At 45.7% G+C, this 20,500-nt stretch overlaps 1 long non-coding RNA gene and 1 pseudogene across 1 annotated transcript in view; one reads left to right on the forward strand and one right to left on the reverse strand.

The window, feature by feature from the left end:
- Positions 1-20,500, forward strand: part of LOC113895900 — a 37,847-nt gene that overhangs the window by 14,420 nt on the left and 2,927 nt on the right. The window lies entirely within an intron of this gene.
- On the reverse strand, positions 17,488-19,839 carry LOC113895897 (annotated as a pseudogene).

Raw genomic sequence — 20,500 nt, forward strand, 5'->3', positions numbered from 1 at the left:
AGTTTCAGGTCTGGTTTCAGCAAAGGGACTCAGCCATACATATACATGCATCCATTCTCCCCCAGACTCCGTTCCCACCCAGGCTACCACAGAGCACAGAGCAGAGTCCCATGTGCTATACAGTAGGTTCCTATTGGTTATCCATTTTGAATAGAGCACTGTGTACATGTCCATCCCAGACTCCCTAATTATCCCTTCCCCCCATTCTTTGCCCTGCCCCTGCAACTATAAGTTCATTCCCTTAAGTCTGTGAGTCTCTTTCTGTAAATAAGTTCATTTGTGTCATTTCTTTGTAGACTCCATGTATAAGGCATGCCATAGAGACTTCTCCTGTCTGCCTTCCTTCACTCAGTGGGACAAACTCTAGGTCCATCTGTATTGCTGCAAATCGCATTATTTGCCATCCAACCATCTCACCCTCTGTTGCCCCCTTCTGTTCCTGCCCACAATCTTTCCCAGCATCAGGGTCTTTTCCAATGAGTCGGTTCTTCTCATCAGGTGGCCAAAGTATTGGAGCTTCAGCTCCAGCATCAGTCTTTCCAATGAATATTCAAGACTGATTTCCTTTAAGGCTGACTGGTTTGATCTCCTTGCTATTCAAGGGACTCTCAAGAGTCTTCTCCAGCACCACAACTAGGGCAAGGTAAAAACAGCATTTCTTAAATGGCATTGATGAACCAATTTGCAAGGCAGGAATAGAGATGCAGACATAGAGAACAGACTTACGGGCACTGCAGGAGAAGGAGAGGCGGGGACGAATTAAGAGAGTAGTGTTGAAACAAACACATTACCGTGTGTGAAACAGATATCTAGTGAGAAGTTGCTCTGTGGGCACAGGGAGCTCAACTGGGTGCTCTGTGGCAACCTAGAGAAGTGGAATGGGGTAGGGGGAAGATTCAGGAGGAAGGGGATATATGTATACTTACGGCTGATTCATGTTGCTGTATGGCAGAAGCCAACACAACATTGTAAAGCAAAATTATCCTCCATTAAAAAAAAAAAAGACAGCATTTCTTGCAATCAGAGCCTCTGGGATCTACTTAGGCTAGAAGGATTAGCCTCAGTTGCTACACTGACCTCAGCTGAAGTCCCTACTGTGGCCCACAAGGCCCTGTGCCCTCCACTCCACCAGTCCCCACCGCCCATGCTCTGTAGGCTCACCGGCCTCCTCGCCACCCCTCCAGCCTGCTGGGCATGGTCTTGCCACAGGGTCTTTGCACCTGCTGTCTGTCTGCCTGGAACAATCTCTCTCCAGAAATCCTTGCTCTTCCCTCAGTTCCTTTAATGATTTTTTTTTTTCTTTTTTAGCTGCTGTGTGCTGCACGATGGATCTTAGGTCCCCAGGGACTGAACCTTCACCCCCTGCAGTGAGTGGAAGCAGGGCAGCTTAACCACTGGACTGCCAGGGAAGTCCCTCCCTCAGTTCCTTTAGACTTACTCGAGTCTCAGCATCTCCGATCACCCTTTTGGGTATTTCAGCCCCTCTGTCAGCACTTAGCGCTCTCAGCCCCACTTCTCAATAGCACTCACCACTTTCCAACACGCTCTCTGATTTCCTTATTCACTGTGTCAGTAGTATATTTAGGGACTTCCCTGGTGGTACAGTGACTGAGACTCCACACTCCCGATGCAGGGGGACTGGGTTCAATCCCGTGTAGGGAAACTATATCCCACATGCTGCAGCAAAGATCCAGTGCAGCCAAACAGATAAATAATTTTTTAATAAATAAATTTTTAAATAGTATATTAACTACACCAACGGTCGTCTCCTCTGTCCTATGTGCTCCCCCACCCCTCCCACTATCATCTGAGCTCCATGAGAGCAAGGGCCTTTGAATTGTTCATTGACTTTTCCCATGTGTCTGTAATCTTAATAGTTGCTGGTGTGTAGTAGGTGCTTAGCAAACCTTAAATAAATTAATTCATCTGAGCTACCAATGGGCTTCCCAGGTGGCTCAGTGGTAAAGAATCTCGCTGCCAATGGAGGACATACATGTTCAATCCCTGGGTCCAGAAGATGCCCCGGAGGAGGAACTGGCAACCCTGCCTGTATCCTTGCCTGGAGAATCCCTTGGCCAGAGGAGCCTGGTGGGCTAGTCCATGGGTTTTGCACGAGCCATGGATAGGACCCTTTGCTTTAGAATTTGAGAGGTGTTTCCTGAATGAGAAGAAAGACCAAAATATGAACGATTTTTAATTATTTTTAAGGTAGTACTTTACATTTAAAAAACAGTAATAGGGATTTCCCTGGCAGTCCAGTGGTTAGAACTTCACACTTTCACTGCCGAGAGCCCAGGTTCAATCCCTGGTCCAGGCACAGGGATCCCACAAGCCACACAATGTGGCAAAAAAAAAAAAAAGTGCAAAATTAAATTGAAACACAGTAATAACAGCCTTGTTTGTCCATCCACAGCAGCTCCGCCCCTCCAGGTGTTCAAGCCAAACGTCTCAGTGTCTTGCTCCCCACCTCACTTTCTCTCACCCTCACATCCTGTTCCTCTGGTATTGCTCATCAGTTCTACATTCAAATTGTGTTCCGTGATATTGTGACTAATACTAACAGCAATATATTTGCTTCATCCCCATTGCTGGCACAGAGCTCCTAAAACTCTCGGCACTTCCTAGGCGGTAAAAGCAATAAAGATGTCTTGACAGTGGTAACCGGTGCCTTTCTACACACCTGAGTTTATGTTGATGAGGACTTTTGGAAAGCACCCGAGCATGGGAGCTGGTTGTCCAGGGAAGCAAGCCTGTGATGAGAAAGATAGAACTTTTGGTTCCTAACCCCGCCACCAACCTCCAGGGAAGGGAGAGGTGCTGGAGTTTGAATCCATCACCATCTACCAATGATTTCTTCCATCCTGCATATGTGATGAAACCTCCATAAAAACCCAAAAGGATGGGGTTTCCGAGAGCTTCCAGATTGCCAAATCCCCAACTCAGAAGCTCCTGTGTTCAGGACCTCGCCTTGTCCATCTGTTCATCCAGCTGTTGATTCAGATCCTTTCATAACCTTTGTAGCAAACCAGTAATCTAGGAAGTAACATGTTCCTCTGAGTTCTGTGAGCTGCTCTAGCAAAATAATTGAACCCAAGGAGGTGTCGTGGGTACCTCTGATTTACAGCCAGTCGGTCAGAAGCACAGAGGACAACCTGAAGTGGCAACTGGTATCAAAGGGACTGGGATGCGCTCTCGTTGACCAGAGACCTTAACCTGTGGGTCTGATGCTGCCCCCAGGTGGGGAGTGGGGAGCAATATGGATCTTGTTCTCAAAACACGTGGTTGTGCATTTGACCTGCCCTCAGTCCCGCTCCCCCCAAGGACTAGTACAGAGGCGTGCTTCTGTTTCACCCCCGTCAAAGCAGTGCCAGGGCTGGGGCAATTTCCCGGTGGCATCTGTCAAAAGTTATAAAGACATCGAGGGACTTCCCTGGTAGTTCAGTAGCTAAGACTTCTGAGCGCCCAACGGAGGGGGCCCAAGTTCAATCCCTGGCCAGGGAACTAGATCCCACATGCCTCAGGAGTTCCCGTGCCACAGCTAAAGATCCTGCATCTCGGGACTTCCCTGGCAGTTCAGTGGTTAAGAATCCACCTTGCAATGCAGGGGACTTGAGTTCAATCCCAAGACTCCCAGCTTCCACTGCAGAGGGGGCAGATTCAATCCCTAGGGAATTATGATTCCACATGCCACGGAGCAACTAAACCCACGGGCCACAACTGCAGAGTCTGTGCACTGCAGCTAAGACCTGACAGCCAAATAAATAAGTGTTAATAATTTAAAATACTTTATATTTAAAAAAAAAAAGATCCTGCATGCTGCAACAAAGATCCTGTGTGCCACAACTAAGACCCAGTGTAGCCAAATAAATAAATAATATTTTTTAAAAAGACTTTTCGGGCAAGAGATGGCAGAAAGGGTGAGCAACAGACTGAAGGGAATATGGAATGAAAATGGCCCACCAGGAAAAAAATCCATCAAACACCAAAGAAGACAGTAGTGAAGAAATTAAGATAAACAACAATAAAAAACATATAGGTCATATAGAAAAATATGGCAAATATTTCTCCAGCATTGACAATGGCAATGACACTGGAGAATTAACATCGAGAAGTTTCTGATGTCCTCAGGGATTCATTTATCCTCCAGACACACCCATCCGCAATATTCACAGAGATTATTGCCAACCTAGAAGGCACACTCAGGTTTCAGTGTTCAGAGTTTTTCGGGGGTTTCATTAGGTAGGAATCACTGATTGAATCCTTACATGATCGGATCATTGCCCAAGTGGCTCAGTCTCCTGCCCCCGTCCCCACCTACCCTCCTTGGAAGTCAGGCTAATATCCTGTGACTCCAGGACTAACTATCTAATTACGTGTTTGGTCTTTCTGGCTCGAACAGCACCCACCCTGAGTCATCAAGTTAGCATAAACAATCCAGGAGTCCACCATGAGTCACTGAGTTAGCATAAACTATCAAGTGTGTTCTGTCTAACATCATATGCAAAAATAAACTTGCAATGAATTAAAGACCTGAATGTAAGGCCAGATAGTATAAAACTCCTAGAGGAAAACCTAGGCAGAACACTCTGACATAAATGTCAGCAATACTTTTTTGGATCCATCTCCTAGATGAATGGAAATAAAAACAAAAATGAACAAATGGGACCTAGTTAAACTTAAAAGCTTTTGCACAGCAAAGGAAACCATAAACAAAATGAAAAGACAGTCTACAGCAGGGGGGAAAATATTTGCAAATGATGCTACCAGCAAGGGATTAATTTCCAAAAGAAACGAATCGTTCCTGCAGCTCTACATCAAAAAAGCAGCTCAATCAAAACGTGGGCAGACGATCTAAATGGATGTTTCTCCCAAGAAGACAGACGGATGGCCACCAGGCACATGGAAAGATGTTCAATATCACTAATTATTTAGAGGAATGCAAATCAAAACTATAATGAGATATTACCTCACATGTGTCAGAATGGCCATCGTCAAAAAGTCTACAAATAATAAACACTGGCGTGGATGCGGAGAAAAATAAACCCTCCTGGTGGGAGGAATGGTGGGAATGTAGGTTGGTTACAGCCACTATGGAGAACAGTATGGATGGTCCTTAAAAAAAATTAAAAATAGAGTTCCTATGTAATCCTGCAATCCTGGGCATATATCCAGAGCAAACTCTAATTCAAAAAGATAACTGCACCTCATTGTTCATAGCAGCGCTGTTCACAATAGCCAAGACATGGAAGCAACCTAAATGTCCATTAAAAGATGAATAAATAAATGTGGTATATATATACAAAGGAATACTACTCAGTCACTAAAAAAATGAAATAATACCATTTGCAGCAACATAGATGGTCCTGGATATTATCATATTAAGTGAACTAAGACAAAGAAAGACAAATATCTGATATCACTTATTGTGGAATCTTAAAAAATGATACAGATGAACTTGTTTACATAAAAGAAACAGACTCATGGGTATAGAAAACAAATGTACAATTGTTAATGTTATTCAGTCGCTAAGTCATGTCTGATTCTTTGCAGCCCCATGGACTCAGCATGCCAGGCTTCCCTGTCCTTCACTATCTCCTGGAGTTTGTTCAAATTCATGTCCATTGAGTCAGTGATGCTATCCAACCATCTCATCCTCTGCCAGCCCCCTTCTCATTTTGCCTTTAATCTTTCCCAGCATCAGGATCTTTTCCAATGAGTCGATTCTTCCCATCAGGTGGCCAAAGTATTGGAGCTTCAGCTTCAGCATCAATCTTTCCAATGAATTTTCAGGGTTAATTTGCTTTAGGATGGACTGGTTTGATCTCCTTGCAGTCCAAGAGACTCTCAAGAGTCTTCTCCAACACCATAGTTCGAAAGCATCAGTTCTTTGGCACTCAGCTTCTTTATGGTCCAACTCTCACATCCACACATGACTGCTGAAAAAACCATAGCTTTGACCACACAGACCTTTGTTGGCAAAGTGATATCTCTGTTTTTCAATATGCTTTCTAGGTATGTCATAGCTTTCCTTCCAAGAAGCAAGTATCTTTTAATTTCACGGCTGCACTCACTATCCACAGTGATTTGGGAGCCCGGGGAAATAAAATTTGTCACTGCTTCCACTTTTTCTCCTTCTACTTGCCATGAAGTGATGGGACTGGATGCCATAATCTTAGTTTTTTTTTTAAGGTTGAATTTCAAGCCAACTTTTTCACCCCCCTCTTTCACTTTCATCAAGAAGCTTTTTAATTCCTCTTTACTTTCTGCCATTAGAGTGGTATAATTTGTATATCTGAGGTTGTTGATATTTCTCCAAGCAATCTTGGTTCCAACTCGTGATTCATCTAGCCCAACATTTCACATGATGTACTCTGCATATAAGTTAAATAAGCAGGGTGACAATATACAGCCTTGTCGTACTCCTTTCCCAATTTTGAACCAGTCTGTCGTTCCATATCTTGTTTTAACTGTTGCTTCTTGACCTGCATACAGATTTCTCAGGAGGCAGGTAAGGCGGTTTGGTGTTCCCATGTCTAAGAATTTTCCACAGTTCGTTGTGAGCCACACTGACAAAGGCTTTTGAATAGTCAATAAAGCAAAAGTAGATGTTTTTCTGGAATTCCCTTGTTTTCTCTATGATCCAAGGAATGTAGGCAATTTGACCTCTGGTTCTTCTGCTTTTTCTAAACCCAGTTTATACATCTGGAAATTCTCAGTTCAAGTACTACTGAAGCCTAATTTGAAGAATTTTGATCATTGTCTTGCTAGCATGTGAAATAAGCACAATTTTAGGGTAATCTGAACATTCTTTTGCATTGTCCTTCTTTGAGATTGAAATGAAAACTGACCTTTTCCAGTCCTGTGGCCACTGCTGAGTTTTCCAAATTTGTTGGCATTCTGAGTGCAGCACTTGAACAGCATCACCTTTTAGGATTTTATATAATTGTGAATAAATCTAAATTCATGTTGAGGGAACTTCCCTGGTGATCCAGCGCACTTCCACTGCACGGGCACAGGTTTGGTCCCTGGTCAGAGAACTAAGATCCCACATGCCATGCTGCACAGCCAAATGGTCAAAAAACAATTAAAAAACAATAATAAACTAAAAAGAAGAATTGTTAAAGAAAAGTTTAAAAATAATAAAAAAGAATGACAAGAAAATAATATAAAAATTAAAAAGGAAAGATTAAAAAAGGAAAAAACAATAATAAAATAAATGCATGTTGAATTTTTTGAAACACTAGTAATAATGCAATGTTTTTCTGAAGTTGAAAATAAAAAGTCTAGAACTTTTTTTTTAATTAGTATGGTGGCTGGAGTTGAGCAGATATCTCCCCAGGATAGAAGACCGACCAGGTAGGAACCTGATGTCTGTGTGTCAGGCTGGGAACGTGGCGTGAGAAAGCTGAATGAACAAACCCCTCTGCAACCTCCCCTCTGCAGCACGTGCTCTGAAGGCAGGGTGTATAGCAAGGAGCTGGAAACTGGGAAAGTGTCCTCGACTAGAAAGATGCTGCAGGTGACGCCCGAAGAAGGAGCTGGCCTTGAGGCAAAGAGTGGGGTCAGTGGGGACTGGAGAGACAGAGCCAGTGCGTGAGCACAGCTGGCTTCTACATAAATAAGATTTTGAGCTTCCAGGGGATTGTGTTTCAGAAGTAGTTTTGCAGCTGCCATCCGGCCTCCCTAACAGCTGAACCTGTGTGTCCAGGTGCACTGGGCCCAGCCTGTGTGTGTGAAAGTCTGCTAGTCTTTTTTTTTTTTTTTTTTTAATTTTTTTCGGTTGCATCATGGGAATCTTAGTTCCCTGAACAGAGGTTGAACCCACACCCACTGCAGTGGAAGCATAGAGTCTTAGCCCCTGGACCACCAGGGAAGTCCGTATTTTTGTTTTTTTGTGTTTTTTAAAATATTTATTCATTTATTTATCTTACTCGACTGCTTTGGGCCTTAGTTGCATCACGTGGGATCTTTTGTTGTGGCACAGGACTCCCTAGTTGTGGCGTGTGGGCTCTGGAGCCTGTAGGCTCAGGAGTCACATGTGGGACCTTAGTTCCCAAGCCGGGGAGTGAACCCAAGCCCCCTGCAGTGGAAGTGCAGAGCCTTACCCACTGGACCACTGGGGAAGCCTCAATTTTTTTTTTTTAATATTTTTTGAATTTATTTGTAGATATTATTTATGGCTGTCCTGGGTCTTCGTTCTTCCTCGGATGTTTTTCTAGTTGCGGAGAGCAGAAGCTACTCTCCAGTTGCAGGGCTCGGGCCTCTCATTGCCGTGGCGTCTTTTGTCATGGAGCACGGGCTCTAGGGCACATGGGCCTCAGTAGCTGTGGCTCCCAGGCTCTAGACCACAGGCTCGGTAGTTGTGGTGCAGGGGCTTAGCTGCTGCGCAGCATGTGCACACCCACATTCTAAGCAGCGTTATTCACAATGGCTCAGCCAAATAAACAAAAAATGTTTAAAGGAAATGATAAATTCCATGAGAGCAGGACTGGAACTCTTTGCTGCCTCCCAGTGCCAGAGATTTTATTGGATGCACAGTGGAGAATATTTTTTTAAAAAAGATCTTCCAGTATTGAGGCACTTCGCATATTGTCAAGGATCAGGCTGTGAATGTGCCTCTGATGACAGCTTGGGTCCTCAGCATGAATCAGCTGGCTGCTAACATAGCTGCTGTCCAGTGAAGTCTCTTCCTCTGAAGATGATGAACCACTGCAATGGACAGAATGCATCCCCCCAAATTCATATGTTAAGATGCTGACACCCAAGATGCTGGTATTAGGAGGCGGGGCCTTTGGGAAGTGGTTAAGTCGGGAGGGTGGATCCTCCATGAACAGAATTAGTGCCCTTGTAAAAGAGACCCCAAAGAATTGATGCTGTCAAACTGTGGTGCTGGAGAAGACTCTTTAGAATCCCTTGGACTGTAAGGAGATCAAACCACTCAATCCTAAAGGAAATTGAAAAAAAGAAAAAATATATATACAAAGGAAATTGACCCTGAATATCCATTAGAAAGACTGATGCTGAAGCTGAAGCTCCAGTACTTTGGCGACCTGATGAGAGGAGCCGACTCATTGGAAAAGACCCTGATGCTGGGAAAGATTGAAGGCAGGAGGAGAAGGGGGTGGCAGAGGATGAGATGGTTTGATGGCATCACCGACTCAATGGACGAGCGTGTGAGCAAACTCCAGGAGATGGTGAAGGACAGGGAAGCCTGGTGTGCTGTAGTCCATGGGGTTACAAAGAGTCAGATACGACTGAGCAACAGTGGAGCCCTGAAGAACACAGGGCCACTGAACAATGACAGTGGAGCCCCCCCATCTTCTTTACACCATGTGAGGATTGAATGAGAAGCAGGCCACCCACAACCCAGAAGAGAGCCTTCACATTGTGAATGATGCTACTATGAACACAGGTGTATGGGAGACCCTGCTGTCCGTTCTTTTGGGTGCATGCCCTAAAGTGGAATTGCCGGATCATATGGGAGATCTACTTTTAACTGTTCAAAGGACTGCCATGCCGATTTCCATAGTGGTTGTCATCACAACTGTCTCTACTCTTATCTTCTAATTAGAGCAAGTGATACTAGCTGCCATATATGCTAATGATATAAAATTTACTTTGAGAAAAATCAGTAGATGAAACAGTGAGCCCACTGAAATATAACTAAAATTTTGCTCAAAAATATGGGCGTAAAAGCACATAGAGACTAATCCCCAGCTGCTCTGATTTTTATTCAAGTTGACTTGTGGAGTGAATATAAACTTTCTCTTTAAATTATTTATTGATTGATTGATTGGCTGCAAATTGGCTGCCGTGGGTCTTTGTTGCTGTGTGCCGGCTTTCTCTAGTTGTGGTGAGCAGGGGCTACTCTCTAATTACGGTGTGCAATCTTCCAGCTGCAGTGGCTTCTCTTGTTGCAGAGCACAGGCTCTAGGCAAGTGAGCTCCAGCAGTTGCGGCCCACAGTATGTAGGATCTTCCCAGACCAGGATGCAGACCTGTGTCCCCTGCATTGTCAGGTGGACTCTTCATCAGTGGACCACTAGGGAAGTCCCCAGTATGAACTTCTGAGGTGGACTTTTTGTTCTTTTTCTTTCTTCTTTTGTGTTTGTGCTTTAAGACAAAGGGCACAAACATCTCTGCTTTATCAGGCTGTGGATCTGTAACAAACCTTCAACAGAGGGTGAACTGGAAGGTTTTCCTGAGAGCCTCTCTGGTGATTTTGCAGACTGCATCTTCACAGTGGTTCGCACAGAATTTGTAGCAGTCACGTGTCCTTAGAGCTGCTGGCATATTAATTTCTTCACACTCTTTTTGCCAGGGTAATAGCTAGAATGATTGCTGCCCAGCTGTCTCCATGGTAACATTATACCTTACCAATGTCACTTGCATTGCTCCAAGAACACAGCTCATAGGATCAGGCCCAGTCATCTCCATGGTAACATTGTACTCTACCAGCATCACCTTCATCTCCCCAGGAACGTGGTTGCACAGGGACCAAGGCAGACCTGCGAGGGAAAAAGGTACCTGCACAGTTTAAATCTCCACTGATACAATCTCCGTCTCTGTAGATCAAGTTTACTATGTTTTAAGAGCAGAAGGTTTCTTAATAGGTCTCAACTGTTTTGCAAGCTGGCATTTCAAAGCAGAGCTTCACAGAAGAATGGCCTGAAATCCTACAGGTGAAAGTATCTTCCAGTGACCACATGCTGGAGTAGAACAGCCTCCAAGCTCTGGTCTCAAGAGTAGAGACAATTAGGAATCTTGCTTTTTGAAAAAGATGTAGCATTTTGATGGCAGAAAACCTATGGCCATTGGGACCTAGGACTCCCCTGGTGGCTCAGTAATAAAGAATATGCCTGCCAACGCAGGAGATGCAGGTTTGATCCTTGGGTCAGGAAGATCCCCTAGAGAATATGGCAACCTACTCCCGTATTCTTGCCTGGGAAATCCCATGGACAGAAGAGCCTGGCGGATACAGTAGCAAGGAGTCGGACGCGAACGAGGGCTGCCCTGGGTCTTAGTTGAGGTATGAGGGCTTCTAACTGCAATGGCTTCTCTTGTTGTAGAGTATGGGCTCTAAGTGCATGGGCTTCACTACTCGCAGCTTGCAAGCTCAGCAGTACTGGCACACGGACTTAGTTGCTTCATGTCATGTGGGATCTTCCCGGACCAGGGATGGAACCCGTGTCCTCTACATTGCAAGGCGATTCTTAACCACTGGACCACCAGGGAAGCCTTGAGACTAATGTATTTTAACATTTATTGGTTGATGTTTTTGGATGCATAACGTTTGAAGATGCAATTCTGTGACACCAACAACTGAAAAACAGCGGGATGGGGCCGTGAAGAGGTGGTTTTGTGTGTTAATGACATTAAGCTGGCATGAATCCAGATTTGAGTATTATAACTTTAGGATGTCGATTGCGATCCCCATGGTAACCGCAAACAAAATGGCCATAGAATATACACAAAAGGAAATAGGAGAAGCATTTAAATGTTTCCCTAAAGAAATTAAACACAGAAGAAAACATAATGCAGGAAATGAAAGACAAAAGAGCTGTAAGTTATATAGAAAACAATTATCAGTGTGACAGAAGTAAGTCCTTCTTTACCAGTAGTTGTTAAGAATAAAGGAATTTCTAGGACTTCCCTGGTGGTCCAGAGGCCAAGACTCCTCGCTCCCAATGCAGGGGGCCCCAGGTTGATCCCTGGTTGGGGAACTAAATCAGCAACCAAGAGTTCGAATGTCACAGCTAAAAAGACTCCACAGGCCCCAGCTAAGATCACAGATCCAGCATGCCACAACTAAGACCCGCAACAGCCAAATATATGAATAATAAAAAATTTTTTTTAATGAATGATGAAACTTCTGACATTTGCTACAGCCTGAACAAACCTAGAGGACATAATACTGGGTGAAATAAGCCAGACATGAAAGGACAAATACTGTAGGATTTCTCTTATGGGAGGTCCCTAGATTCATAGAGACAGAAAGTAGGGGAGCGAGGCCCAGTGACGGGGAGGGGGATGGGGAGGGAATGTTTAAAGGGGACAGAGTTTCACTTTGGGAAGACGAAAAGAGTTCTGGAGATGGACGGTGGGGAGGGTTGCACGACAATGTGAATGTACTTAATGTCACCGAACTATACACTTAAAAATGGTTAACACAGTAGATTTTATGTTATGTATATTTTGCTGCAAGGTGAAACCAGTCAATCCTGAAGGAAATCAACCCTGAATATCCTTTGAAATGACTGATGCTGAAGCTGAAGCTCCAGTATTTTGTCCACCTGATGCGAACAGCCAACTGATTAGAAAAGACCCTGATACTGGGAAAGACTGAGGGCAAAAGGAGAAGGTTGCAGCAGAGGATGAGATGGTTAGATACCATCACCGACTCCATGGACATGAGTTTGAGCAAGCTCTGGGAGACAGCAGAGGACAGGGGAGCCCGGTGTGCTGCAGTACATGGAGTCGCAGAGTCAGACACGATTTAGTGACTGAACAACAACAAAAGTTTTACCGTAATAAAATTTTTAAATAAAAAAAGAAATGAGCTATTTGTCTTTAATGAAGACAGAGTTTCAGTTTCACAAGGTAAGAAGAGTTCTGGAGATGGATAGTTGACTATGGCCACACACAATGTGACTGTATTTACACTATGACCACCACTGAACCGGACGCTTAAAAATGATTACAATGGTCAACGTTATGTATGCGTGAGTGCGTGCTCAGTTGCTTCAGTCGTGTCCGCCTCTTTGCGACCCTATGGACTATAGCCCGCCAGACTCCTCTGTCCATGGGATTCTCCAGGCAAGGATTCTGGAGTGGGTTGCCACACCCTCCTCCAGGGGATCTTCTTGACCCAGGGATCGAACCCATGTCTCCTGCATCTCCTGCACTTGCAGATGGATTCTTTACTCACTGAGCCACCCGGGAAGCCCAAATGTTGTGTATATTTCACGACAATTAACAAAAGAGCATATTGAAAAATGAAAAGAGGAAAAAGAGCTATCAAACCGTGAAAAGACATGGAGGCACCTTAAGTGCACATTTGCTTTGTAAAAGAAGCCAGTCAGAAAACACTGTGTACCATATGACTCCAACCATAGGACATTCTGGTACCAGGCTCCTCTGTCCATGGCATTTCCCAGGGAAGAATACTGGATTGCCATTTCCTTCTCCAACAGAGATGGTAAAATCTCCGTAGTTGCCGGGAGGTTGGACAGAGGGAGAAACAGGTGGAGCCCAGGGGATTTTTAGGGCAATGAAACTCTTCTGTACAATCCTGGGTGGATAGTCATCATTATTTTCCAAAAGTCATAGGACTGCACAACACTGAGAGTGAGACCCACTCTGAATTATGGGCTTTAACTAATAATGCATCAATCTTGTTATTCAATAGCTCAGTTGTGTCTGACTCTTGGACTACAGCACACCGGGCTTCCCTGTTCTCCACTGTCTCCCGGAGTTTGCTCAAACTCACGTCCAGTGAAGATCAGTCTTACTTCATTCTTTAGCACAGCTGCACCACACTCCTGCAAGATGTTAATAACTGAGGAGACTCGGGGGGAGGAGTAAGGGAATTGGGCGGGTATATGGAAACTCTGTATTCATTTCTCAGTATTTCTGTAAACCTAGAACTATAAAACAAAGGGTTATTAATTTTTAGAAAATGCACAGGCCAACCCAGCTACCAAGGACCAAGTCCAGCTTGGTACCAGGGCCCAAGACCACGTGACCTGGTGGTCTCAGCCCACCCACACTGTGTCCTCGGCCTGGGACGCCCCTGCCTACCCCGAGATCTCCTCCAACCCCGGGCTGGACTCCCCAGCAATCTTCATGACCTCTGGCCCCTGGAGGCGGGTGGGTATTTAAGTAAGATTTTTGATTGTATGTTTTGTACCCTTTTTTTCTTTCCTTAAGCCACACTGCATACCCTGTGGGATCTGTCCAAGGATTGAACCTGGGTCCCTGGCAGTGGAAGCCTGGAGTCCTAACAAGTGGACCTCCAGGAAATTCTTTGTTTTTTGTTTTTTATTTTATTTTATTGATGTGTTTCTTTTTGCCTACACTGTGTCTTCATTGCTTCAGTGAGCAGGGGCTACTCTCTAGTTGTGGTGAGTGGGCTTCTCATTGCGGTGGCTTCTTTGTTTCTGAGCACAGGCTCTGGGGTGCTTCAGCACGCAGGCTCAGTAGCTGTGGCTCACGGGCCCTGGAGGGTGGGTTCGGTAGTTGTGGCACATGGGCTTAGTTGCACCGACATATGTGAGGACCAGGGATCAAACCCATGTCCACTGCATTTGCAGGGAGATTCCTATCTACTACGCCACCAAGGAAGTCCCCCAGGTTTATTTTTTATATGTATACTACAGTTGATGTATAATATTATATGTTACAGGTATACAATATAGTGATTCATGATTTTTAAATGTTATACTTCATTATAGTTATAAATTATTGGCTTTATTTCCCATGCATGGGAGTTCAGTCACTCAGTCGTGTCCAATGCTTTGGGACTCATAGACTGCATCCCGCCACGCTCCTTGGTCCACGGAATTTTCCAGGCAAGAACACTGGAGTGGGTTACCATTTCCTACTCCAGGGGATCTTCCCGACCCAGGGAGTGAACCCATGTCCCCTGCATCTCAGGCACTGGCAGCTGGATTCTTTACCACTGTACCACCTGTTTAATATACCCTTGTAGCTTATTTTATACTAGTACTTCTTACTCCACTACCCTTATGTTGCCTCTTACCCCATCCCTCTCCACACTGGTAACCACTGCTAACCACCAGTTCCCCAAGCCGGGATTGAATCCATGCCCTCTTCAGTGGAAGCATGGAGTCTTAACTGATGAACAGGTAGGGAAGTCTCTAGTTTCTTCTCTGTTGATAAGGATGTGTGAGTGTCTGAGGAACCCAAGTGCCATGGCGGGTGGACATGAGCTAGATTTCATTTAAGTCCTCTTTTGAGTCGATTTATCTTTGTCCATGTTGTTCTGGATTCACCAGAATGAGCTGATATCATTTTCCTTAAAAGGGGCTGAGGACAAGAGACTAGGAAATAAGGAATGATAAATAGTTTAAAAGCTCCAGCTTCCAGAATTCCCTGGCAGTCCAGTGGTTAGGACTTTGTGCTTCCACTGCAGGGGGCACAGGTTTGATCCCTGGTTGGGGAACTAAGATCCCACATGCAGTGAGGCATGGCTAAATACATAAATTTAAAGTTCCAGCTTCACTCAAGTTTTCATGGGAACACTTACAAGGCTTTGCTGTTGTTGTTCAGTCACTCAGTCATGTCTGACTCTTTGTGACTCCATCAATTGCAGCACACCAGGATTCCCTGTCCTTCACCATCTCCCTGAGTTTGCACAAACTCGTGTCCATTGAGTCAGTGATATCATCCAACCATCTCATCCTCTGTGGTCCCCTTCTCCTCTTGCCTAATTTTGTCTCAATAGGATTCAGTGTGTAATAATTTATTAGGAATTCATAATTAAAAACCTATTTGTGAGCTTCCCAGGTGGCTCAGTGGTAAAGAATTTGCCTGCCAGTGCAGGAGTCACGGGTTCAATCCCCAACCCAGGAAGATGCCACATGCTGGAGCGACTGAGCCCTGCTCCCCAACTACTGAAGCCTGTGCTCCACAACAAGAGAAGTCACCACAGCGAGAAGCCTGTGCACTGCAGCCACAGTCATCTCCTCTCACCTCAGGTGGAGAAAAAGCCTGCACAGAAACCGCAGACCCAGCACAGCCAAAAAAAATTTAATTAAAAAATAAATATTTGTAGGCATAAGATTCCTTTTTCTGTGCGTAGTCGCTCAGTCATGCCTGACGCTTTGCAACCCCCTGGACTGTAGCCCTCCAGGCTCCTCTGTCTATGGGGATTTTCCAGGGAAGAATACCGGAGTGGGTTGCCATGCCCTCCTCTAGGGGATCTTTCCAACCTAGGGATCAAACCCAGGTCTCCTGCATTGCAGGCGGATTCTTTACCATCTGAGCCACCAGGGAGGTTCTTATTCTGAGGCCTTAATAAATACATTCTGAAAAAAATCGGTCAGTATTTCTAAAGCAGGCGCTATCTTCCCTAAAGTGCCCTGACAACACAGGGTGAAAACAAGGCCGGCTGCACACACCCGGGAAGGCAGGTCCACCCGCTGCCTTCAACAGCCGCTTATCATGGTCACTACATAAAGGGGAGGGGGCCTCAGACCCAAGGATCCCAAGCCACCTCCCTCCTGCCGGGCCCCTGATTTCTCATCCAACTAGACACAAGCATCAGGGATTGCCATCCCGGGAAATCGGACATGGGGCTGCTTTTCCTCCCTGCTCCTCACCCCCCACCCCCCAACGCCAAGCTCATCTCTACAGATGGCAGATCCAGCTGACTCTTCAGTTAGCTTCTTTGGGGGCAAGATTCTGGACAAACCCCATAAATGCTGAACTACAAACCACCCCATATATACCCTGATTACACCCTGACCCATCTATCCTCCCCTCATCCCTTCCAGGGACAACATCCAGTCATGAAACCCTGCTTTTTAATCCAAAGGAAACAAGTCCAACTAATTTCTCCTACCAGTGGTTTCCCCATAACCCTGTGTGTGTGTGTGTGTGTGTGTGTGTGTGTGTGTGTGTGTTAGTTCCTCAGTCGTGTCCAACTCTTTGCAACCCCATGGATTGTAGCCCACTAGGCTCCTCTGCCCATGGGATTCTCCAGGCAAGAATGCTGGAGTGGATTGTCATTTCCTCCATCCCCAGGGGATCTTCCCGATCCAGGGATCGAACTTGGGTCTCCTGCATTGCAGGCAGATTCTTTACCACCTGATCCACAGGGGAAGCCCCCCCGATCAACCCTAGTTGGAGGCAAAGACCAGCTCTAATCTAGTGCAGTAACCGTGGGTCAAGATGCAGAGGAAACGACTGGTGCAGCCCTGGTGAGAGAGAAGAGGTTCTGGCGCCTTCTGATGGTCATCTCATGCCACAGCTCGTCCTGAGCCGCTCCGTGGCGTCTGCTATAATCTGCCCACAAAAGCAGCTCCAAAGATACCTTTTACAATAGGTGAGCGGATGCACAAACGGTGGCACATCCGGACAGTGGCGTACAGTGGACGACAATATACGAGCTGTGGGGGAGGGATGTGTTGGGAGTTTTGGATAAGTAGATGCAAACTACCATACATCGAATGGATAAACAACAAGGTCCTACTATATAGAACTTTCCTGGTGGCTCGGTTGGTAAAGAATCTGCCTGCGATGTGGGAGACCTGGGTTCAAACCCTGGGTTGGGAAGATTCCTTAGAGGTATCTATATCTATTTTTCTGTATGTACACACACATATATATTTTTGGCCATACCCCATGCTTGCAGAATCTTAGTTTCCCAACCAGGGATTGAACCTGGGTCCATGGCGGTGGAGACATGGAGTCCTAACTACAGGACTGCCAGGGAATTCCCTCCCTGTTTTTAATTTTTTTTTTTTTAGATCAACATCTTACACTTTATAATACACTCACAAATTTTCACACAAATTTCATGTTTACAAGTACAAAAAGGCAAAGAACCTCAAAGAATCGAAGTTACTGTATCATCGACTACATTCAATAGAGTTAATACTGTTGTCCTCCTTCATCTTCTAAATCCAGAAGGGAACCGTGAATCCATCCCCCATGTGGACTCCACTCTCAGAAGTTGCAGACTGGCTGTAGTTCTGCACACATCTGGGTTTCAACAGAGCTGAGCTGAGATTCCATTGTGTTCCAGGCCAGATTGGCCAAAAGAAAGTCATCCATTGCTTGAGTTTCATTGCTGGTGAAGAATAAGCTCCCTGAAGTTTCGAAGCCAGAATTCGTGGTCTGTGTTTCAGCACTGTTCAACTGAACTTTGTTTTCCAGGGCAGGCAGGTTTTTAAGCAGTGGAGATTCCGTCAGTCTGGGTATCTGTGTCAGATGAATCAGTACTCAAGAAAAAGCTGGAGTATTTCAGGATACTTCCCAGCGGCAGACAAGGGCTCCTGTCTAAAAAGAAGTTCAGGTCCATCTGTGTCTGCGTGTCAAAGATTTCAAGGCCTGAGAAGCTAGAATTTCCCCTGAAACTGTAGGCCTGGGTAGAGGGGTCTGCAAGGAAGAAGTCAGTTTGGGTTTCTGTGTCCAGTGATTCCAAGACTGGCTCAGTGGTCATGGTGCTAAGCTCACTCACCTTGGTTTGCATCTGGATATTTGAGAACTCTTCGGTATCAAAATCAATTGCAGGATTCTGGGCTGGGCCAGATAGAAGATGGGTCCAGTATTTGTGTCAGACAAAAGACTATGATTGTCCAGGGTCTGACCAGGCAGGTTATTTGACAAGATGTTTTCTAGATCACTTAATAAATCCATGATCGGGATCTAATTATCTATCATGTTCTGTGATGAAAGCATACTATTCAGTGTACTGAAGTTTATAATTGGTGCAGATTTCTCAGTATCTTGAGTTAAAGTTTTAGGGTGGTTCTGAGGTAACAAGTCATGAGTTACAATCTCTGCTACTAAGCTGCTGCTTATAATATTGTCTGTAGACACACGATATGATGAATGGACACTCTCAAAAATGTCTCCACACATTACAGCTTGGTCCATCTGTACTTGGCCATCTGCTGGACGTTGCATCCCACTGGTCTCAGTTTCTCTGGAGATCCCACCTGGCTGGAAACTGGCATCTATAAATGTATCAGTCTGAGCAGTGATAGATAAGGTTACCTTAGAACTGGGCAAAAAAGTCTGAGTTTGAACACTAATGGGAAGAGAAACCTGGAAACCAAATGTCAAATCAGTTTGCAAACAGGACGACACAGAGGAGTCAGGGCTGGCCCACTGTGCAAATGGCATAAATTGTGGTGTGGTGTGGGACAGATCTGTCTGTACATTGATTGAAGAAATGCTGTTCTTCTGACATGTGTTCCCAAGTTCTTGTAATGGGTTAAATGGACTTTTACCCAAGTTCAGTTGAACACCTGTGCTAATCAGCTCAACAGCAACAGGATTTACAATTTTTAAGAGAGGGAGGCTCTCCTTGAGAGAGCAGGCCTCCAAATCCAGGCTGAGGATCAGGGTTCCAATGGACAAGGGTAGTAAGTGCACGGCACTGGGGGCAGAGCCCTGATGGTCGACACCCGACACCATAGGCTGGGCTGATGAGTCAGCTGTAGGCACAAAGACAGGCACAGGACAAAACACTTTGAGCTTTGGTAAAAGCAACATCTGAAAAAAAAAAAAAGCAACATCTGAGGGTACCTTGGAGCTGCTGCAAGAGTCTACTGTTTGGCATTAGAGCTGCAAGAGTTTTCAAAAGAAGCCACCAGCTTTATTTCTGAAGTTTCTAGTTCTGGAGCGTCTGGCCGTGGAATTGGTTGGTCGCTCAGTGAATCGGCAGTCTTCCTGGACAGCTTCCGGCTGTGCGGACAGCTTCCGGCTCTGCAGGCAGCTTCCAGTTTCCTTTCCTTACTAGGTGGGTCCCTGTGCCCTTCAGGGATCTCACGCCAGTTCGGTAGATGTGGGACCGTAACGCAGTCCTGCTGGCATAGGGACGGCCACACGTGCACTGGAAGGTCTTGCCACAATCCTCTGCATGTCTTTTCAGGTCCCACTCGATGCCATACGAATTGCTGCACTTATTATATTTATGCTTCTTTTCAGCATGCATTTTCATAAAATGCTGTTTTACGAAAATTGAGAAAATGGTCTGTCAGGGCCTCTAGGGCGTCATTCAATTGGACAACAGTAGAATTTCAGTATGATGGCACCCCTCTCCAGTACTCTTGCCTGGAAAATCCCATGGATGGAGGAGCCTGGTAGGCTGTAGTCCATGGGGTCACAAAGAGTCGGACACGACTGAGCGACTTCACTTTCACTTTTCACTTTCACGCATTGGAGAAGGAAATGGCAACCCACTCCAGTGTTCTTGCCTGGAGAATCCCCGGGATGGGGGAGCCTAGTGGGCTGCTGTCTATGGGGTCGCACAGAGTCGGACATGACTGAAGCGACTTAGCAGCAGCAGCAGCAGCAGCAGAATTTCGGTACAGTTTTCAAATCTTTTATTGTTGGATTCACTATGCCATCCTACAGGCAGTGGTAGCTCTTGACCAGGTACATGTTGAGCGCAGGGCAGTTGGGCAGGATCTCGCTGCAGCTGCACACCATGCACAGGATGTTGGTCCTCACGGCCCAGGACAGCTCGCTCACTGGCGGCTGGATGAACTCTGGGGCCGGCGACACTGACCCCGTGGGCTGCTGCCTTGCCACCGTGGGTCGGAGCTGGCTGCCTATCAGTTGCCTGGGGGGACCCCAAGGACCCGAGGCAGCGGCGGCACCACTTACAGCCACCGGGACAGCTAGGGCACCCGAGGCAAGAGTCACGGAATCTGCCTCAGAGGCTGCCATGACTCTTGCACCGCAGCTGGACCCGTTTTTAAATTTTGAGCTTTTTAAGCTTACATGCTTTTGCTGGTTAGGACCTG

Source organism: Bos indicus x Bos taurus, chromosome 7 (assembly GCF_003369695.1).
Source record: "Bos indicus x Bos taurus breed Angus x Brahman F1 hybrid chromosome 7, Bos_hybrid_MaternalHap_v2.0, whole genome shotgun sequence".
NCBI lineage: Eukaryota > Metazoa > Chordata > Mammalia > Artiodactyla > Bovidae > Bos > Bos indicus x Bos taurus.